Source organism: Myotis yumanensis, unplaced genomic scaffold, assembly GCF_028538775.1.
Source record: "Myotis yumanensis isolate MYYU_CA2020_CCGP unplaced genomic scaffold, mMyoYum1.0.hap1 SCAF_8, whole genome shotgun sequence".
Lineage (NCBI taxonomy): Eukaryota > Metazoa > Chordata > Mammalia > Chiroptera > Vespertilionidae > Myotis > Myotis yumanensis.
The window spans coordinates 24642639-24666794 of NW_027223759.1; the positions used below are offsets into that span (position 1 = coordinate 24642639).

The following is a 24156-nucleotide window of genomic DNA, read 5'->3' on the forward strand; positions in this document are numbered from 1 at the left end:
AAACATCGATCAGCTGCCTCCTACACATCTCCTACTGGGGATGTGCCCACAACCCAGGTACATGCCCTTGACCGGAATAGAACCCGGGACCTTTCAGTCCACAGGCCGACGCTCTATCCACTGAGCCAAACCGGTTTTGGCGGGAAATTATTTCTTTATTAGTGTCCCAGTGCACGGATTCGTGCACATTGAAAGAAAATGAATTAGAAGAAATATTTTAATATCGCTATTCGCCCCTTCTTTATAATAGAAATGTCAACCAAATTCACGATCGACAATGACAAATCGAAACACACACATGTGATTGGCGCCAGTGAGAGCTTTGTATATATAAATAAACTTGCTTAATTAGACCTGCTTTCTGATTTAGCTAAACTTTTTCCAGCCCAGTGAAGCACCCCAACTTCTTTCAGGTAACTGTCAGCAACACAGCAATAAATATCAATAAGGAGCAGATTATTATTGTAGCTCATGCAGGGAGAACAAAGGGTAAAATATTTAACTGCATCAGTGTTTGACTATATTCTGTGCAGCGAGAAAACCTGAAGTCATTTTCAAGGTCCACCATTTCTTCTTTTCAGTTGGGTCAAGTTTCTAAACTTTCTAAATCTCTGTTTTCCGGTTAATGAAAAGAAAATAGGATTCTACTGAGTCTCCTATCTACCTACTCCAGGACTTCTGTGAGGATCAAATGAGATGAGGCACGGGAAAACGCTTCACAGACATTTGGTTGAACTGTGAAATGTTTGCACCTGGCTATAAAGCAAGTCAGGTGCTTGGGCTGAAGAAACTCCAAGGAGGATAGTCTCTTGGGCAGCGGTTCTCAACCTGTGGGTCGTGACCCCTTTGGCGATTGAACGACCCTTTCACAGGGGTCGCCTAAGACCATCCTGCATATCAGATATTTACATTACGATTCATAACAGTAGCAACATTACAGTTATGAAGTAGCAACGAAAATAATTTTATGGTTGGGTCACAACATGAGGAACTGTATTTAAAGGGCCAGAAGGTTGAGAACCACTGCTCTAGGGAACGGAAGCTGGGCGTTGCTACATGATGTCATTACCCAGCTGGGCTGTGGGCCACATTTTGTGCCATGGGGTCTTGGCAGCATTGACTGTGATTTGGTGGGGTGTCGCTCCAGGGTGGTGGTAGGGCCTGTGTCCCACTTGGGGGAAGCCAAGTGTTGGTTTGTCGGTGCCAGGTCCATGGTGCCATTTATTCTTAAATGGCCAGTGCTCATCATGGCAGCTCCTGCATTGAGTGTCTGCCCCCTGGTGGTCATAGCTACCAGTCAGACAGATGGACACTTAGCCTTTTGTATATATAGATTGCTAAATAAAAATAATTCAGAACAAAAACTACCTTGACCAGGTGATCAAAGTTAATTAACATCAGTAATGACAAGTCAACCTGAAACGATGTGTTGAGAATGGCAGTCTCTCAAAACCCCGCAAATCCAGTCTATCATGGGAAAAGCATCAGAAAAATCCCAATAGAAGAACATTCTACAAAATACCCTTCAAAACTTTCAAGGTCATCAAAATCAGGGAAAGTCCTTGAAACTGTCACAGCCAAGAGGAGCCTAAGGAGACAAGACAACTATATGTGATATGATTGTGGATGGGGCCCTGGAACAACAACAAAAGAACAAGGTAAAGACTAGGGAAATCTGAAGAAGATGTTGCTTTCAGTAAATAATCCTGTATCATTATTGGTTCATTTGAATGTAAGATGTTCTTAAGGGGAAACTGGATGTGGATTATATCAGAACTCTGTGCTATCCTTGCAATTTTTCTGTAAATCTAAAATGACTCTAAAATAAAAAGTTTATTATTTTTTTAATGTGGTCAATTTATGAGGAATTACAATCACAAAGCCACTAAAATTCCTGGGATTAAGGTATATCTTCTCACTCTGTATTTGTATTACTTCAAGTAGGACCCATTAAGCAGACTTGAAAAACCTTTCAAGGAAACATTTGACTTAGCAGTAGAGTATCTAATTACAGTATGTAGATAATAGTAATTTTTAAAAGTGTCCAGAAATAGTGTAACTACCATAAAGTGAATTCAGAAAAGAGAATTTAAAAATTACCCTGTAACCCAACACTTCAGTGTAGCAATTTCAATCATTGATTTGTTCTTATAGGTTTATGTTTTTTAGTTATAATAATGCATGTACCTTCTTTCATTTTAACTTGAATTATTCATTCAAATTGCTATTTATGGTAACTACTATCTGCCAGACAGTGTTTTTGAGGTTGGCTGTATAAGAAATGGTGGACAAAACAGACAATATGCTTGACCTCATGGAGTTTATATCCTAGAACCGTGGTCGGCAAACTACGGCTCGCAAGCCACATGTGGCTCTTTGGTCCCTTGAGTGTGGCTCTTCCACAAAATACCACAAAATACCACGTGCGGGCGTGCACGTACAGTGCGATTGAAACTTCGTGGCCCATGCACAGAAGTAGGTATTTTGTGGAAGAGCCACACTCAAGGGGCCAAAGAGCCGCATGTGACTTGCGAGCCACAGTTTGCCGGGCCGCAGTTTGCCGACCACTGTCCTAGCATATGTGCATTTTTGTTTGAAGCATACAATAAACAAATAAATGAATATATAATACTAGAGGCCCATGCACAGATTCATGCACTGGTTGGGGGTGTGGCCTGCGGGGATTGGCCTGGCTGTGGGAGCACCACTCATCCCAGTCAGCCGAGTGGCTATGGACATACCCTCTAGCAGCTGCTGAATGAGGAAATTAGTCTGAGCTGATATTTCAGGGTAATAGCTTGGGTAAAGGCATGTTCTGTGTCCTGGAGGAACCTGGCGGAGAGCTTTACACCCCAAAGCCACTTGGTGCATGTCCTTGATGTGTGATGCCAGGTCGGTGACACCATCAGCGATGTTCAGGGCAGCTGTGCCCCAAGATCCTCAGCCATCAGGACAACCTCCCCAGGGGGTCCACAGTCACATCCCCTCTTGCCATCTGCCTTTTCCAGCTCCCTGTGCTCTTTCTAGAACACACCTTAGAGGGCCTGCATCAGCTGGTGGGGTCAGGCCAGAGTCTAGATCAGCCGTGGGCAAACTACGGCCTGCGGGCCGGATCCTGCCCGTTTGAAATGAATAAAACTAAAAAAAAAAAAAGACTGTACCCTTTTATGTAATGATGTTTACTTTGAATTTATATTAGTTCACACAAACACTCCATCCATGCTTTTGTTCCGGCCCTCCGGTCCAGTTTAAGAACCCATTATGGCCATTGAGTCAAAAAGTTTGCCCACCCCTGGTCTAGATTGTCTCAGGTATTTGATAGGTGCAGAGACTCAGCCTCACCCTGGGCCCGCTAGCGGCTGCTCCCGCTGCTCATCCCAGTCAGCTGAGTGGTGCTCCCACTGTGGTAGCACACTGACCACCAGGGGGCAGCTCCTGTGTTGAGCATTGCCCCCTGGTGGTCAGTGCGCATCATAGCAACTGGTCAACTGGTTGTTCTGGTTGTTCTGTTGTTCGGTCGCTGGGCTTTTATATATATAGATGATAACAAATGGAAGGTGCTATAAAAAAATATAGTAGACTAGAAGAACAGGAAGTCTTTGGGTATGGAAAGGGTAGTTTGCTATCTTAACACAGTGTGGACCAGTAGTTTTATTGCTAGCTTTATCCAGTGGCCAGATAAGTTTCTATTGAACGAGTACAAAAAATGTTTTACATAAATGTTAAAGGCACACTTTAAAATTAAATACCCATTGCATTTTGAAGTTATTTATTACAGGTTCTTACAAGCTAATATCTTCTTAAAGTATGATACTTTGTAAAACACTGTAATATGAAGCAAGAATTCTTGTGGTCCATCCACAATGTGTTAAATAAGGTGTCCAGGAAGGCCCATCTAATAAAGTGACATTTGAGCAAGTACCTTAAATAAGTAAGGGACAGATCCCTGTGGTTCTCCAAGGGAGCAGTACCCAAAGCAAAGTGAACAGCATATGCAAATGTCCTGAGGTGTGAATATGTTTCATGTGTTTCGAGAACAGTAAGGACATTTATAGGGAACTCATATAACTTAACTAAAGGAAGATAAACAACCCAATCAAAAAATGGGCAACAGACCTAAATAGATACTTTTCGAAAGAAGACAGAAGAAACGCCAAAAGACATATGAAAACATGTTCAAAATCACTAATCATCCGAGAGATGCAAATCAAAACAACAATGAGGTACCATCTCACACCTGTCAGAATGGCTATCATCAACAAATCAACAAACAACAAGTGCTGGAGAGGATGCAGAGAAAAGGGAACACTTGTGCACTGCTGGTGGGAATGCAGACTGGTGCAGCCACTATGGAAGACAGTATGGAGTTTCCTCAAAAAACTAAAAATGGAACTCCCATTTGACCCAGTGATCCCACTTCTAGGAATATATCCCAAGAAACTAGAAATACCAATTAGAAGGGACATATGCACCCCTATGTTCATAGCAGCACAATTTACAATAGCTAAGATTTGGAAACAGCCTAAGTGCCCATCAGTAGATGAGTGGATTAAAAAATGGTGGTACATCTACACAATGGAATACTACGCTGCTGTAAAAAAGGAGTTCTAACCATTTGCAATGGCATGAATGGAACTGGGGAGCATTATGCTAAGTGAAATAAGCCAGTTAGAGAGAGACAAATAGCACATAATCTCACTCATTTATGGAATATAATGAACAACATAAACTGATGAACAAAAACAGATCCAGAGACAGAGAAGCATCGATCAGACCGTCAAACCTCAGAGGGAAGGTAGGGGAGGGTGGGGGTAAGGGGGAGAGATCAACAAAAGGACTTATATGCAAGCATATAGGCCTAACCAATGAACACAGACAACAGGGGGGTGAGGGCATGAGTGGGGGGGATGGGGGGTAATGTGGGGATAAGGACACATATGTAATAACTTAATAAATAAAAAAAATTTTTAAAAAGAACAGCAAGGATGCCAACAACAGGAGCAGATTGAAGAAGGGGAGGGGATAGGATATGAAGCCATAAAGGGTGTCATAGCAGGGATGATCATATAGGGACTTTGAGATCTTTTTGATAATTTTTATTTTTTATTAGAGTAAGATGAGAAGGCATTGAAGGGTTTTGAGTAGAAAGATACATAATCTGCACACCCCGTTCTGGGATCAAGCCTGCAACCTGGGCATGTGCCCTGTTCCAGGCATCAAACCGGCAGCCTTTCAGTGCATGGGATAGTGCCCAACCAACTGAGCCACACTGGCCAGGCCAAGCATAATTATTAGAGGTGCCTACCAAAAGAGAAAAGCTGGCCCTAACTGGTTTAGCTCAGTGGATAGAGCGACAGCCTGCAGACTGAAGGGTCCCAGGTTTGATTCCGGTCAAGGGCATGTACCTTGGTTGTGGGCACATTCCCAGTAGGGGGTGTGCAGGAGGCAGCTGATTGATGTTTCTCTCTCATTGATGTTTCTAACTCTATCCCTCTCCCTTCCTCTCTGTAAAAAAATCAATAAAATATATTTTTTAAAAAGAGAGAGAAAAGCTGGAGGCCCCAGTGGTTGGTAATCCTGTGTATTGGTAATCCTATGTATTTGTCATTACTTATGCAAACCTATGAAGTATTGAATGCCTCAGATCTGATATCAGTGGGCAGATTGATTGGTACCATGGTTGGTGTTTGTGTCAGCTGGCAATTACCATGCCTAGCAGGTGTCTACATACCAGGTCTAAACAGAACCAAATTTAAACCAGATGGGAGTTAAGTAAGAGCATCACAAACTCTTGCCATCCCTTTGTTTTCTACTCCCATTTTATGATGAGGGTGCTGACATAGAACACCCAGGTCCAAATTGCTTACCCAGGGCCATAGGGATATTGTAAATACTGCTACTGTGAACATGGGTGTGCAAACACCTCTTCAAAACCCTGATTTTAATTCTTTTGGGCATATATACACATAAGTGGGATTACTGGATCCTATGGTGGTTCTATTTTTAATCTGTATACCATCCTGGTTGCATTATTTCACAATCCTACCAACAATGGGCAAGGGTTCCAATTTCTCCACAGCTTCACCAACACTTATTTTCTGTTTTTGTTTGTTTGTTTGTTTTTTGATAATAATCATCCTAATGGCAGTGAAGTGATATCTGATTGTGGTTTGATTTGCCTTTCTCTGCTGATTAGTGATATCGAGCATCTTTCCATATGCTTGTTCGCCATTTGTGTATCATCTTTGGAGAAATGTCTATTCAAGTACTTTGCCTAATTTTTAATTGGGTTATTTGATTTTTGTTGTTGGGTTGTGGGAATTCTTTACCTATTCTGATATTAATCCCTTTTCAGGTATATGATTTGCAAATATTTTCTCCCATTCTATAGGTTGCCTTTCACTCATTTGATTGTGTCCTTTGATGCACAAAGGTTTTTAAGTTGGATGCAGTCCCATTTGTCTATTTTTCTTTGGTAACCTGTAATTTTGTTGTCATAGTAAAAAAATCATTGCCACGTCCAACATCATGAAGCTTTCCTCCTTTGTTTTCTTCTGTGAGTTTTGTAGTTGTAGGTCCCATGTCCAAGGCTTTAATCATTTTGATTTAATTTTTACATATGATGTAAGACAAGAGTCTAACTTTACCCTATTGTACATATCCAGTTTTCCCAGCACCATTTATTGAAATGACTGTCCTTTCCCCATCAAGTAGTCTTGGTACCCTTGTTGAAGATCATTTGATCATATATGTGAGGATTTATTTCTGGGCTCTGTATTCTATTCCATTGATCCAACTGTCTATCTTTATGCCACTAACCACACTGTTTGGTTACTGTATCTTTGTAATATGTTTTGAAATCAGGAAGTGTGTCCTCCAATTTTGTTCTTTTCCAAAATTGTATTTTGCTATTCAGGGTCCTTAAGATACCATATGAGTTTTAGAATGAATTTTTCTATTTCTTCAAAGATTTGCCATTGGGATTTTGATAGGGATTGCATTGATTAGTCACTGTCCTTTAATAAATGCAGTGGAGAATCTAAAATATGGTAGTGCCCAGCTGGCATGGCTTAGTGGTTGAGCATTGACCTATGAACCCAGGAGGTCACGGTTTGATTCCTGATCAGGGCACATGCTAGGGTTGCGAGCTTGATCCCCATTGTGGGGCATGCAGGAGGTAGCCAATTAGTGATTCTCTCTCATCAGTGATGTTTCCATCTCTCTCTCCCTTACTCTCTGAAAGCAATCAAACAATCACTCAATCAATATATTTAAAAATAAAATAATATGAAATATGGTAGTGAAAGCTACTAAGGCAGCAGACAGAAGCTTGATAGCTAGAAGTCTGTATACCTTTTTATAACCTCTTTGTAATATAAAATAGCAGAAAATTATGCAAGTAAATACATTTGTCTTAGTTTGTTTTTTATCAGATTTATACAGATAGTTTAAATGGTTCCTCGGAGAAAGGAATGAGAGAACCAATTGATTCTTTTGAGTGCAGTGGGCTTAAGGACCGGATCTGCAGAAGGTATAATGCAAACAAATTTCTTTTGTTTTTATATATAAAGCATTTTATGTATAAAGTATTTACATTCTATTATTTAATTTTATTTTAGTCCAAAGTAGCATTTATCAAAAGTTATGGTCCCTGGAATATTAGTTCCTGAAAAAAGGGTTTTGTGATCAAATAATTTGGAAACCATTGCAAACTACATTCTATACTCTGCACTCCGAGATTCATTATTAAAAGCTCCCTGAAGTCTTGCCACAAACGTGTAAAGAAACCAGTTTGATGTTGTATAAACCAGTATTTACCAAACTTTAACAGCCATATTTTAGTAAACCTATTTTGAAACCTATTTTTTAGTAAACCAATATATGACTAAAGACACTTGGAGCAGAGAATTTAAATGAACAGCATTTAAATGTTGCATTGTAAATACTGAGATGGTTCAAAGTGGTATAGGAAATAGGATGCATAGGTCAAGGGAGCACATAGGAATTGATTTCTCCCATAATGCCTGTCGACATAGGAATTGATTTCTCCCATAATGCCTATTAGGGGCAAAAGCTAGGAGTGAGATTCGGCATACATGGAAACCTGGGTGTGTTTTTAATAAAGAAAATGGGCAATTTCTTCCATATGCTATTTGCATCATCTACATGAAACCGATTTGCAGCAATGCCCTTGCCGAGAAGGAACAAATGGATTCTGAAGTTATACTGAGCCAACCCAGGCTGGCTCTGTTAGATGCTATCTGCTTAATTGCCTCTTCACGTGCTGATGATTTTGTAGTATTTACAATAGAGGGAAATAAGAGATAAATCACCTTTCATCTAGCATGCTTAATCGTAACTGATTGTTTACATATTTTTCTCCCTGGCCACAATATGTTCTCCTTCCTAATTCCTTTTAAAGAATGTTCTTCCAAAACCCTGTAAGAATTCAGAAAACTTTAAACGATGTATTATTTATCTGCCTGGCCACACAGATTCCTTCAGAGTCATTACTGGCTCATTCCTACTGAGTCATTAGATCCATCAACAGTGCATTCTATGACTTATAATAAGCAGATTTGATTTTCAGGAGACCGAGGTAGCTGGGAAAGGCAGACCCATGAGGTTTGAGCACATCTACCACCATGCAGGGATGAGGTACTCCAAACCAGGGGAAATCTAGAGGCCTGAAGTTTACACTGCTTTCCTCTTAAAAAGAAGAAAAATAATTTAAATTTTATATAAGAAATTAAATATTTATTTAGAGTTATAATATAAATCATCACTATAACAACAAAACATTTAAAGCTGACAAACTCTGGAAAGATCTCAAAACCTAGAAAATAACAGATTTTTTATAATTAGCTAACCAATATGCCACTCAATAAAATAATTATCTGTATACATTTGATTGCCTATTCTTGCAAGAATAACTTTGTCCTACTTTCTACTAAGAGAATAGAAGGAGTGTGGTGGGTCAAAGAGTGTTTAATGACTTTTTCTTATTATTGATAATGTGGAAAGGTTTATTTTGTCTTCACAAGTTGTCCTTGGTATTGGCTTGGACAATTTTAGGATTGCTATCAATTTCAGGAAAACTTATCTCAAGTGTATTTTACATATGAGCCCTGAGATTTCAAGACATTTCAGAGGTTGGTGTGTTGCAGGAACTATCTTAAATACTATTTGAATTGACCTCACTCACTGACCACCTTGTCTTCAGTGCCCCTAATGTTGTGGCATATTCCAAGGGTCATGTCAGGACCTGTTCCTTCATTCCACAAGGTGGAGTGCATTGAAATAGAGAGTGGTAGGGGCATCTCTAAAAATTGTTCTTGCCCTGGAGCAGCTGGTAGTAACTAAACTATACAAAGAAGAGTCTGTGAACACATAAGTAATCCCGTTAAACCAGAACTGTATATAACCCCATCAACTTCCTTTATCATGGTCCAAAGATGCCCATGGTTGCTCCCATGCCACCCAATACAAGGGGAAATATGACTGAGAAGAAGTGGAAATGGAAAGAGACAGTGGTCTCAACTATTTGTGGTTGAAATGTTGTACTCTTATAAAGTTTCCAGGAAGATATGGTCATAGACACACTTACAAAATTAAATGAGGAGCCTTAAAACTAACTCTATTACTCTCGTGGTAAATCCACTTCTCAGTTTTCTTCTACCTGAATTGTTTTCCACCAGAGCTGCTGCTGCTCCTTTAGGAAGAATGTATGTTTACTTCTTGAACTTAAGGACCGGATCTGCAGAAGGTATAATGCAAACACATAGGAGACATGTACGTGACTGTATTCCAGCTAGCCAATGTATTCAATTTAATAGAACAATTATTTCACATTATGGTGGATTCGTGGCTTTGAAATCTGGCAGTTGGTTAAAAAATACACATTCCTTGGCCACAAACCCCAAAATTCTAATTCTGTAGATCCAGGGAGAGGTTCAGGAATCTCCAGTTTTCAAGTTTCCTAGTAGATTCTGATATGCTGCCAAGTTAGGGAACCACTGATGTAGACAAAATACTTGCATGAAGGCCTATGCCCACTACAGCTCCAAGGGTGGAATAAAGGGTGAACTTACAAAGAGGCTTTTGATTTGGTGAAAGCAGGAGCAGTGGACTTCCCCATCAAATCAACTGGACCAGCACTTAGGTTGTGAGAGGATTTATATTAGACTCATTTGAGTTTAGGCAGAGAAAAATGCTTATTGGCTCTTGTGGTTCAGATGTCCATTTCAAGCATGGCTGAATAGAGGTTTAAAATAGCCATACACAGAGCATTTTTGTGGAGAAATAACTTTTAATAACTTCTGACAGAAGTCTTGGAATAGAGCTTTATTGCCCTGGCTGGTTCAGGTGTCCATTTCTGATCCAATCATGGCACCCAGATTGGCTGATTGGCCAGACCTAGGGCACAGCACCACCCACCACAGACTCACAGGGGTTGGGTGAGCCTCCCTGACACATGTGACCCAAGAAAGGGGGTGGTGGTCCCCCAACCGAAAATCAGAGTAACAGGCAGAAACAACTGACAAATGGGTGACTGGCCCAGTGGCCTCCGGAGCCACTTCCAGCTGAGGGTGGAATTGCTTTGTCTTTGCTGAATTCTGATTTGCCCAGCCTCTGGTGTCATGCATGTCATGCTCTGCTCCCGACAGTTAGAGTCATGGGGGTGGGGATGGTGGTGGCTGTGGAACCTGCCTGGTGATCCGCTATTTTGGTGAGGTTCCTGAAAGTGGTGTCTTAATAGTCAAAAGTCAGGTTGTGAATTAGATGGGGCTAAGTAGAGAGGTGGAGTCAAGATTAAAGGCAACGGAGGCAGAGTCAGCGGAAGTTGGCAAGAGGACGTTTGCAAGTGCGTGGAGCTGTGGATCCTGAACTAATATTTGAGCAGAAGCAGGGATGACTGAAGCAACCCGCAAACCCATTTCCCACAGACACTGTGGGGCACAGCACAGCTACCCATGTACTCAATTTACCATACGTGTTTCTCTACAATGAGATGAATGCGTTTGTTACATTTAATTAGCATAAATTAGTGGTGAGGTAGACACAGAAATATGCCACCCAGATCCCCTTTAAGGAGGTTCCTGACTGTGGGGAGGTTGATCAGAACACAGCTTCCAGCTGACGGAGGCTTCAGGGTCTGCCTGGGCTGCAAAGAGTCCCGGGCAGCCTGCATCCAGAGGTGGTATTAAGTCCCAGCCATTTCGGTCCAATGAGGGACAACTTTATTAGACAGTGCTTGCCCCAGATCCCTTACCTGCCAGGGGCGTTATGGGGCCTGCATTGCAGTTCATCTACCTAGTTCTTCCCACCTGCTTTTACAAGCATTGATACCATCTCACATTCCAAATATGCTTCAGCATTGCTTCTGGAGAACCCAACCTGGGAGAAGTATCATTAGGTTATATTATAATAGGCCTATTAGAAGTAAGAGAGACATTAAACATGCAAACTAATTTATAATTGTTAAAAAGACATAAGCCTTTCTGGATTCTTTCTCTTTTCCTAAAACAATAAGCAAAGGATATCACATTTAAAAGTCTAAACTTTAGCCCTAGCAGGTTTGATTCTGGTTAAGAGCTCAGGTTGTGGGCTCGATCCCCAGGAGGTGCAGGAGGCAGCCAATGAATGATTCTCTCTCATCATTGATGTTTCTATCCCTCTCGCTTTCTCTCAGAAATCAATAAAAATATATTTTTAAAAAATCTAAACTTTATATGCACAACAATAAAAAATAACTCATTCTAAATTTGTAGTTCTTATATAAAACATTTTTAGAGTGCAGATTTTCCCTCTCGGTTCTTTTAGTAGCTTTTCTGAAGAATCAAGGTAGAACCTATTCTTCAACTTTGCCAAATTTTGAGGATAATATAAATTCACAAGAAATTATGCAGAAAAAAAATTCTAGTTTAATCAAATATTTGAGTAGTAAGGAGTCATTGTCCTCATCATATGTTCTCAATCAAATTCTAAAAGTTGAAATAAGATTACACTCAACACTGACACTTTTGAAACTCAGTATAGTTTTTCATTAATAAAGGTGTATCATTATCTCACAATACATCTGCATGATAATTTTTTGCATGATAATTTTTGAACCTCAGTTTTATTTTGTTGCCACCATGAGAATAGCCAATTAATAGAGACCTGGAGTTATTAGTGTCTCTCTTAAATTATTTTCTGTAAGTGGAATAAAATAGCATAATTTACTCTTTTAAATTTTTGGTACCTTTTAAATCCAAGTAATAAAGCATAGAATTAAAAAATTTAAACAGTTCAGAAAAACTTACAATGAGGAAGGACCAGTCCCTACATCATTGCTCTTTACTTTTAACCTGTCTAACCAGAAGCAGCCAATGGTAATCAAGTATGTTGTAAGCTCTGTCAGTGGTTACCTAATGCAACTTTAAATTCTATACTTACATCATCATTTTTTCATCTGTCAATTTTGAATATTATATATTGATTTTTTTGCTGTCATAGGTGAGGATTCAGCTCCCCCATTGCCCCAATTTGTATTACTATTTTTAGTTTCTTTATAACTATAAATAGTACATACTAAAAACTATTACTTATGCTATTGGCATTTAGGAGTCTCTCTTGATTGCACATCTAAAAAATATTTTTATTGATTTCAGAGAGGAAGGGAGAGAGAGAGATAGAAACATCAATAATGAGAGAGAATCATTGATTGGCTGCCTCAATTCCACACTGGGAATTGAGCCCACAACCCAGGCATGTCCCCTGAACGGGAATCAAACTGTGACTTCCTCGCTCACAGGTTGATGCTCAACCACTGAGCTATGTCGGCCAGGCTTGATTGCACATCTTAAATGATGAGGATATTAACATTATACCCTCTCATCCACATCTCCTCTTTCCCTTACTTCCTGACCTCTTTTAGCTGTTCTTCAATGTTTATATGGTTAAGTTGATAAATTTATATTCTGTTTTGTGATCATAATGCAGCCTTCTGTGCTTTGTCTATAGATTGGTTGATTCTGTGGGTTAGAATAGGAGAAACAGTCTTTACTCTTTTATGAATCATGACTCTGGAGCCATGTAATGTGCTGTAAATATTCCCCTCTCTGTGGTTTCACTTTCATGAACCTTGAACTTCTCAAAGAGAAATGTTCTAGGCATCAAGGTCAAGTTAGAGCTCAACTCACTCAAGAAATGCAGTATGGAATTACAAATGATGCAATACAGTTTCAGACCAACATTCATACCCAATGGGAAATAGAGAATTGAGGCCATAGATAATGTAGACAGGTCTTTCTTTATTGGGGATTTAGAAGACTAGAAAGGCAATCTTTAGATGGAAATGGTTAAAACTTTATATGGAGACAAGAGGATGAACTAAAGGACAACTACTATGACCTTATGTCATAAGGCCAACGGAATCATATTTTTACAGTAAAGTAGAAATGGATATGCAGTGATACAGTAGTTTATTGGTGATAACAGCAAAGTAATATGCTCAAAGCATCAAAATATGTAATAATCACAAACAATCCAAAGGAAAATACACATAAAAATTATACATTGGATTTGCTTTTTAAATCATGTGAATTTATGTATATTTTAGAGTAGTGGCTAATAATTTTTAAATGATAAGGCTATTTGAGTTGGAATTGAGAAATACTCCTTAAAGCTTTGCAAGTCAGGAAAAATTCTATAGGTTACTCTCGCTATGAATAAAGATCATAAGTTCAACTCTGACCTGCTAACAACATAACTGATAACAGTATTGGGGCTGATATGAACATCTTCTTGCAAAATGCAGAGTTCTGCATCAATTGCCAAAAATTTTTAAGTGCTTACAAGAAACGTTAAAGATAACATTTCCCCACTTTGCCAAGTCTACTATATTTTCAAGTTACTAGTCACAATATTTGACTGATTGCTAAAACTTTAGCAAATGTTTGTATTAACTACATTTATATAACACAGGACTTAAAAATCTTATTTCACTGAGGAGTACAAAGTAGCCTATGTAGGGCAATGGCTAACCACATGAACTGTAGTCAGAGAAACCCTGCAGGAATTCTCCCTCCACTGTGACATTGTGCAACTGACTTCTAAACTAGGTGTGCCTAAATTCCTTCATGCCAGTCTAACAATAGTACCTATTCTTTAGGTGTTGTTAGGATTAAATGAAACAATGAGGTACTTAACGAGTGCCTGACCTATAATACAGAATATTTCAGTTTAATTAACACTTTAATGGACTTTATTTCAAAATGACACTAATTTAATAGATATAGTTTGGGAGTGTAAGTACAAAGGACTTTAAATAGAGCCTTCCAAATATTACATAATTAAACATTGCCTAACAAAATATTACATACAAATATTACATAGTACAACATCATGATGGAATAGATGACACAATATGCTACCCTAAGTTCACTCTGCAAATTATCTATGGACGTTTTGGGGAAATAGGAGACTTCAATGTTGTTGTTTTTTTTAATCTTCAATCAATGTTCTAACTCAAAGGAGAATTATGCTGAACATATTCATTTATTGATCAATTTATTCATGCATAGACTCATTCATGGAATCAATGATCACATTCTCTTTCTAGAATTTGAACTAAGAGACCCAGAGGGAAATTTTAATCAGTGAGAGGCTGAAAGGTCATTTAGGTTAAGGCTGAGACAGCTGAATTTGGAGATGAGGAAGCAAAGCTGGGAGGAGAGGGCCTGAGTTATAGTGAGAGCCAATACCAGTGAGAAACGTTGAGGCACAGCCGGATGCAGTGAGCAGGGCCTGAGACATGGGAACGAGGTCTTGGCTTAGGACTGTGTGTTCCTAGCCATGTACTTGTACCGTAGGTTCTAGGAGATTTCCCTGGTGCCCTAAATTATTTCATTTCCCACCCCATTTTACCTACCCTAGTGTTATATGCCTTAAAACTCAAAAAGCCTGTTACATAGTAGATGCCAAAAAATTTTTGTTTCCTTTGGATCTGATGACTTGACTGGGTTGTCTGTTGATTCAGGTAAAAACCTCTCTTGGGAGGCTGGTGAGAATAAGACATTATACTAATATTAATGTCTCTTTTTCCAGTGAGTTAGAGGATCAACAAAAATAATAATAAGCGGACTTTTGAAGGAGGTACTGATCCTTGGCATCTTTAGCTCACCCATACTTTATTGCCACCAAGTTTGCTGGTTGAGCCTAGCCCTAGCTGGTTTGGCTCAGTGGATAGAGTGTCAGCCTGTGGACTGAAGGGTCCCTGGTTTGATTCTGGTCAAGGGCACATACCTCGGTTGCAGGCTTCTGATTCTGTTCGGGGGCATATGGGAGGCAACTAACTGATGTGTCTCTCTCACATCGGTGTTTCAGTTTCTCCCTCTTCCTTCCACTTTCTCTAAAAAGCAATAGAAAAAATATCCTCAGATGAGGATTAAAAAAAAAAAGTTTGCTGGTTGACAAATGGACATGGTGACCACAGCAGCAACATTCAACTATGTACAGAAGGGAGGAGTCAGAAGTAGAAATGTTCTTTTTTGTTTAATATATTTTTATTGATTTCAGAAACCAAGGGGGAGAGGGAGAGAGAGAGAGAGAGAGAGAAACATTAATAATGAAAGAGAATCATTGATTGGCTGCTTCTTGCATGCCCCACACTGAGGATTGAGCCCATAACCTGGGCATGTGCCCTGACCAGGAATCAAACCGTAACCTCCTGGTTCATAGATTGATGCTCAACCACTGAGCCATGCCAGCTGGGCAGGAATATTCTTTATTGGCATGTGACTATTTCTCTAAATAATATGATGATTTAGCGACATGATATCTGTTTATGCTTTTAGGACAAAGGCTCTCAGATGCCAAATGATGGTCCAGTAAGATTGCATGAGACAATACTCCTGTTTTTCCCTTGGTTTTCTTTCTGTATGATATCAGTTGCGTGGTATTATTTGACCTTTCTACTATGACATGCCATGGTAGAGTGTCCCATACTGGATTAACATAATCATGCTTCCTTATTTACTATTAATATGACTTTTTCAAAAGTCCTAGACACTGTAAACAGTAACTGCTGTAAGCTAATGCACAGGAATGTGAGCTCAGTTAATAGGGGCCAAAATTCCACACTATTAATGAAGCATCATATTTAAGAGTTGAATCAAATTCTCTATGAGGTTTCAGCATTGAACTCTAGGAAATAAATTTTTATAAATTTACAATGTATGATTAACTGTCCAAATATTATTTATTGCCTTACAATATTTAGCTCTTTATGTATCATTCAATAGTTACTATTATTTACTAAATAGCCATTATTATTAAGGGGTAAAGTACTATATATAATAATAAGTATTATTAACAAAGTCATTATTTATACATGTAGAACTTTATTATATGATAATTCAAAATTTTACTATGCAAATTTGTAAATGCAAATATGTACTATGCAAATATTGTATTTATGCAATACAATATATAATTATTTATCCTTATATAATTATTAGTCTTTAGTAGTATTAATATATGTTCTAGTAATACTAACAAGCAGTAATAATTTGCTAAATAATAATTACTATTTAGGTATAAAACATGCTACATGTAAGAATATATAAATTAAGTTATTGTTTTTATATATATTATATAGTATTTTCTTATAAATAATAGTGTAGCACTGTGTTCATCCCTTAATAATAATATCCCCAAGTAAAGTCCTAAATATACTTAAATAAAACTCTAATACATTTATAGTAATAAAGTACTATAGAGTAATTATTTCGGAATAGTTGGAAAAAAGATAAAATAGAAAAAAAGGAAAAAAAATCCATATCACACAGCTCCTAAAGACAACTGGTTTTTGACAGTTTATTCTATTGCCTTTTGGCCTTTTTTCTGTACAAAAGTTGTGTTATAGTTGCTGTCATGTTCTTTGGTTGTGATTATAAGCAAATAGAATTTTGTATACTACTCTTAAAAGATAATATATCTAGCATTTTTCAAGTGTTTATAAAATCTTCATAAATATAATTTTAATCATAACACAAATATTTCATTATACGGTGGTAGTACATTAACTTGATCATTTCTAAGTTGAAATTTAAGTTCTTTCTAAATAATTTTAATGCCCATTCTTTGAATAATTTAGAGTAAATTTTCATTAGAATGTAGGGGTATCTTTCTATTATCTATATTTGAGTTGTTTAAATTTGCTTAGTTATTTACTCACCATAAATCTTTTTAATTCACAGGAAATTTAGATATTTACACTTAAGTGATATGTACTAAAAAATACTAAAAGTAACTTTCTAAGTCTTTCTAAGTCTGTTTTATTTTTTAATTACTTATGCTGTATTTATCAATTACAAACCAATATGAATTTGTTGTGTAAGATTTGTTTTGTACAATAAGATACCTGTTGTCCCAATAAATCTTAAATTTAATATATATTGTGTATGTTCTTTCCAGTTTTATTGAGAAATACTTGATATTCACCACCATATACCTTTAAGGCATACAGCATGATGGATTCATTTACATATATTGTGAAATGATTACCACAATAAGCTCAGCTAATATTTATCTTCTCATACAGATCCAACAAAAAGAAAAATAGGGGGAAATTTTTCTTAGGATTTACTCAACTTTCCTACATATCACATAGCAGGGTTAGCTATCCTCGTCATGTTGTACATTATACCCCAGGACCTATTTCTCTTATAACTGGAAATTTGTACCTTTTAGGCATCTTCTTCCAGTTTCCCCTACCTCGCCCTCTGCCTCTGGTAACTACAAGTCTGATTTAACTTAGCATAATGCTGTCAACATTCATGTTGTCACAAATGGTTGGATTTTCTCGTTGGTTTGTTTGTTTGTTTTAATCCTCACCCGAGGATATTTTTGCATTGATTTTTGGAGAGAGTAGATTTTTAGAGAAGGAAAGACAGAGAGAAATGTTGATGTGAGAGAAACACATCGATTGGTTGCCTCCAGCAGGACCCCTGACCAGGATCCGGGCAGGGGAGGAGCCTGCAACCGAGGTTCGTGCCCTTGATCAGAATCAAACCTGGGACCACAGGCTGGTCCACAGGCCGACTCTCTATCCACTGAGCCAAATGGGCTAGGGCTCCTTTTTTTTTTTTTTTTAATAGCTGAATAACATTCCATTGATATATACTACAACTTCTTTTTAAAATATACTTTGATTGATTTCAGAGAGGAAGAGAGAGCGATAGAAACATCAATGATGAGAGAGAATCATTGATCAGCAAGCCCCCTATTGGGGATCAAGCCTACAACCCCAACATGTGCCCTGATCAGGAATTGAATCGTGACCTACTAGTTCATAGATCGATGCTCAGCCACGGAGCCATGCCGGCCAGGCTCTTTGCCCATTTTTAATGGGTTGTTTTCTTTTTCTTATGAATTAATACGAGAAATTTGTATATTAGGGGAAATAACATTTGGCCCATCACATGATGCAGTTCATTTGGCTCTAATCTTCCATTTGCTTTTCCCAAGTAATTTGTAAAAGTAAGTATGACATTTTATTGTTTAGGGGTTTATTTAAGGTGGAGAATAAATTATGCCAACACCATTTATTCAATGAATCATGCATTGCCCTGAATTGAAATGCCAATTTGGCTATATATGAACCCATCATATATATTTGAATTTCTTCCTGTCATCTCTATTTTATTGAATTGTTCTATGACATCTCTATTATAAGTCATGGTGTGGAGTGTTCTATATTGGGATAAATAAGATATTATGATAGCTTATTGACTATGAATATACTGTTATTAAATTCTTCCAATATTTACCCCTAGACACTAAAATATAAAATGTTTTAAGTTAATGTATAGAAATGCCATTTTATCATAGTAGCATTGTAAGGAAGTTTAACAATTGGTAATACAAGATGGCGCCCATGCCCTGCACATGCACATAAATGTAGATCCACAGTGTTTTACACCATTTGCAACAAAGGAAATTCATTTTTTATACTAACACAAGACGTAAAAAACAATCTTTATGCTTATATTGCACTCCCATTTTTCAAGCAGAAATCAATTTCTTGAAAAATATGGGAAATTGCTGCAAATGTGGCATTTTCTATGCAGACAAATAAAAGATACACTTTAATTGGCTCAGAAGTAAATTTAACAGCAAAGCTGGTGTTGTTCAGCATGAATGAGAGGCTGAACTTGTGAAGTGCTGTTTGGTAAAATGCAAATGTCATCTTTGACGGTCAGTGGATTCTGTCTTTTGATTTGGCCGACAAGTGATGAAAAACGCTTGTTCACAAACATAGTTGACAAACGTGGTAATGGAATCTGAGCTTCCCTCGCACACTTTGCGATACAAGGGCAGGCTTGTGTCCAGGAGCACCAGCTTTTTCCAGGGCTCTTTAGGGTTAATCTATGTAGCATCCATTCTGTTCTGAGGTCATTTTTGGCAGAGTCTGTATGCTTGATGTCAGCGAGTTAAGGATCATGAACACATTTTATTTCAAGATCACTGGAGCAGAAATAGCCATCAAAAGAATTCTGCAGGGTTCCAGGTGTTTAGAGTCTTGCCTACAGGAAACTTTTTTTAAAAATTGCTCTCTACTTCAGCCTAAAGAAACATTTTTTCTAGCATTGAAGTTAATTCGATTGCCTCCTTCTATCTCCTTTCCCAGAGCAGCAGTTTGGGTAGAAGAGAGGCTCGGCAGCTTTCCTAACAGTGCATGAGGCTTTGAATGGAAAGAATGACCTCATGGATTTGATCAAAAGTATCCACCAATAAGTCAAGCCATGAATAAATTCATCCATGTCCAATTGGCCTAAGTACATGTTCTTTTACCCTCAACATTTCCTGTCTCTCCCCTCTATTTTTCTCCCCTGGAGGTCATTCAAGTGTTCAAGACCTGCCTTTTAGAAAGCCAGCAATTTTTTGTCTATAGGAAAAGTATATTATTTTACATTGTCCTTTCTTGTTTAAAACAAAAACACACCTTGAAAAAGTGGTGATTTGAAGCCCTGAATCTGATGAAGCTGATGTCTTTCATGGAGATGATCAGCAGACTTAACGCAGGAAGATTGGCAGCTTCCATTGCCATCAATGTTTGCTTAGCCAGAAAGCCATGAAGCACACAGATTTCTTTTCCAAATCTGCAAGGATAGCTGTTCAGTCAAACACCCTAGAGCTTCATCTCTACAGAGAGTGTTAAGATTGTTTTTCCATTGGAAGTTTTACTTTGCAAATTCCACTCTAGCATCATCAGTGGTCTTTGCATGTCCAAAGGGGATAACAAACAGGGATTCTTTGATGGTGTCAGTGCAACACAAAGGAGGAAAACCAGAGTGATTCCACTGGAGGTCATACTAAAGGCATAGCTGACATTCCCTATACAGTCTTTTTCAAGATAGAAGGGACTGTAATTCTGCATGGTGGCCTCGTTTCATTAAGGAACCACTTCCGTTTCCTCCCCTCCTTTAAGCTACAGTCTGCTTTACATTTCCAGGGCATATGGCTTCACAAGATCTCTGCAATCATATGTGGGCAATTTTCTTTTCACTGAGGAATGTGGTAAATAAGCTTGAAGAGAGAAGATTTTTGTGCCAGAGCAAATACAAAATTTGATAAAGTTTTAGTTCTCACCAAATTATCATTCATTTTCTTCAAAATATTTTTTGTTTCTTTTATTTTTTAAAGTAGAATTCAATAAAGAGTCACACATGGCATTTGTTCTTCTTCATCAACTTTCCCCCATGTTTTACCTTTTTTTAATATATATATTTTATTGATTTTTTACATAGAAGAAGGGAGAGGGTTAGAGAGTTAGAAACATCGATGAGAGAGAAACATCCATCAGCCGCCTCCTGCACGCCCCCCACTGGGGATGTGCCCGCAGCCAAGGTACATGCCCTTGACCGGAATTGAACCCAGGACCCTTCAGTCCTCAGGCCGATGCTCCATCCACTGAGCCAAACCGGTTCAGCCCCATGTTTTAACTTTTTAAAAGACTAGGAAACTTTCCCTGTAGAATGTCCCACATTCTAAATTTGTCTAATTATTTCATGAAAACTTACTTAATATTTTCCCCTCTATTCCTGGTATTTTCTCCAAACTTAAATTTAAGCCTAAAGATTTAATTAGATGTAGGTTAAGCCTTTCGGTAAAAAATAGGAGATGCTGTGAATTTACTGAATTACATCAGGAGGCATCTAATGCCAGTTTGTCCCACTATTAGTAATGTTGGTTAAGTTACCATGACAGCTGTCAGATATCTGGTCTGTAGACTCATTTTTCCCTTTTCAATGACCAATTAATCTGTGCAGTAATACTTGATAGCATGAAAACATCCTATCAACTCTTAAAAACAGACTTATTGACATATAACTGGCAGATAATAAACTGTATATGTTTAGAGTGTAGTTTAACATGTTTGGCAAGTGTTTGTTTGTTTGTTTTTGTTGCTCCTCACCGAAGATCTTTTTTCATTGCTTTTTAGTGAGAGTGGAAGAAAGAGGGAAAGACAGAGAGAAACATTGATGTGAGAAAAACACATTGATTGGTTGCCCAGGACCTGGGCCGGGGAGGAGCCTGTAACCAAGGTAAGTACCCATGACCAGAATCAAATCCCAGACCCTCTGGTCCGCAGACCAACACTCTATCCACTGAGCCAAACCGGCTAGGGCTATGTTTGGCAAGTTTTAAAATGTGTATACAACTGTGAACTCATCAATACAATAAGGTAATCAGCATATTCATTACCCCACCCAAATTTTCCCTTGCCTTCCCCTCCCCCATCATTAAGGCAAACATAGATCCGCTGTCACTGTAGATTAATTTGCATTTTCTAGAATTTTATAAAAATGGAATCCTACAGTATATACTTTTTTTGGTCTGGATTCTTTCACTCAGATAATTATTCTGAAATATGTCTCCATTAAATGTATATCAATAGTTTACTCCTTTTTAGTGTTGATTAGATTCCATTGTATGAATATTATACCATTTCTTTAAGCATCCACATGTTGATGGACATTTGGGATATTTTCCAGTATGAGATATTACCAAATAAAGCTTTTAAGAATATTCATAAGTATTTGAATGGACATGTGCTTTCATATATCTTGGATAGATACCTGACTGCTAGGCATATGATTAACTTTTTAAGAAAGCACGAAACTACTGTACATAGTGGTTGTACCATTTTATATTCTCACCACCAGTAGTGCTGAGAGTTCCAGTTATTCCACATCCTTGTCAGCCCTTGGTATGGTCAATCATTTTTTTTTTTTTTTTTGCTGTTCCAATTGGTGTGTAGTTATATCTCTTAATGGTTTAAATTTGCATTTCCCTGACAACTAGTGATGTTAAGTTTCATTTTTTTAAATATTGTTTTAAAATATATATTTATTTTTTAATATATATTTTTATTGACTTCAGAGAGGAAGGGATAGGGAGAGAGAGACAGAAACATCAGTGATGAGAGAGAGTCATTGATCGCTGCCTCTTGCATGCCCCACACTGGGGACTGAGCCCACAATCCGGCTTGTGCCCTGACTGGAATCAAACTGTGACCTCCAGGTTCATAGGTCAACACTTAACCACTGAGCCAGGCCAGCTGGGCTTGAATATCTTTTTATGTGCTTATTTGTCATCTGTATATGTTCTTAGGAAAGTGTCTTCATATCTTTTGCCCATATTTTGTTCAAAAATTTTTTCTTATTTTTGAGATTTGAGTTCTTTATATATTCTGTTTATAAAAAGGCATTATCACACATATGACTTGCAAATGTTTTCTCTTAGTATGTGACTTTTACTTTTTTAAGTGCCTTTCAATAAGCAAAAGTTCTTAATTTTGATTATATGTTTTGATTTATCAGTTTTTAATTATATCAATTATGTTTTTGTTTTTATACCTGAGAAATCTTTGCCTAACCCAATTTCATGAAGTTTTTCTTCTTCTCCTCCTTCTTCTCCTCCTCCTCCTCCTTCTTCTTCTTTTAGAAATTGTATGGTTTTAGGTTTTACATTTAGATCTGTGATTATTTTGGTTTAGTTTTTATATTTGGTGCGAGGTATGGATCACAACTGATTTTTTTGCATATGCACATTAAATTGTTCTGGCATCATTTGTTAAAAAGATTATTCTTTCTCAACTAAATTGCCTTTGGATCTTTGTTGGAAATCAATTGACCTTATATGTATAGATCTATTTCTGGACTTTACATTCTGTTTATTGCTCTATTTGTCTATCTGGATAGCAATACCACACTCTTGATTACTGCAGCTTTTAAGTGCTGAAGTTAGATCGTGTAAGTCACGATCTTTTGTTCTTTTATTTCAAAATTGCTCTTGCTATTCTAGGTCCTTCACTATTCCATATGAATTTTAGAATCAACTTGTCAATTTCTACCAAAAAAGCCTACTGGGATTTTAACTGAGATAGCATTGAACTTATGGATCATGTGGGGAGAATTGATATATAACAATGTCTTCTGATTCATGAACATAATATACCTCCCCATTTATTTAGGTGTTTTTAAATTTCTCTCAGGAATGTTTTGTAGTTTTCAGTGTACAGGTCTTATGTATTTTTGTCATGTGTATCCCTCAGTATTTAATATTTTTAATACTATTGTAAATAGTATTGTTTTTAATTTTAATTTCTGGTTGTTTCTAGTATGTAAGAAAGTCAGCTAACTTTTGCATATTGAACTGGGATCCTACAACCTTACTTAACTTACTGGTTCTAACTGCTTTTTTGTAGATTCTTTAGCATTATATATACAAATTATCATGTTATCTCAGAATAAAGACAGTTTTATGTCTTCCTTCCTAATCTGTATACCTTTTATTTCTTTTCTTATCTATTGCATTGGCTACAACCTCCAGTATATTAAGTAGAAGCAGAGTATTCAAGTCATTTATCATTAAATATGATGTCAGTTGTTGATTTCCCATAGCTCCTCTCTATCAGATTGAGATGGTCCCCCTTCTAATTTGTTGCTTATTCTTTTTTAGAAACATCAATTTTCTAATGCTAAGCCAACCTTGCATTCCTGGGATGAACCTCACTTGGTCATGATGTAATATCCTTTTTATATATTGTTGGATTAAATTTGCTAAACTTTTATTTCAAGTTTTTGCATAGATGTTCACAGAGCA

At 37.6% G+C, this 24156-nt stretch overlaps 1 long non-coding RNA gene across 1 annotated transcript; it reads left to right on the forward strand.

Moving 5' to 3' along the window:
* Nucleotides 1-1302: 1302 nt before the first annotated feature.
* LOC139015562 (uncharacterized) lies at nt 1303-24156 on the forward strand. Its single transcript, XR_011472459.1, has 3 exons — nt 1303-1658; nt 21491-21593; nt 24013-24156. It is a non-coding gene; the product is annotated as an uncharacterized lncRNA (long non-coding RNA).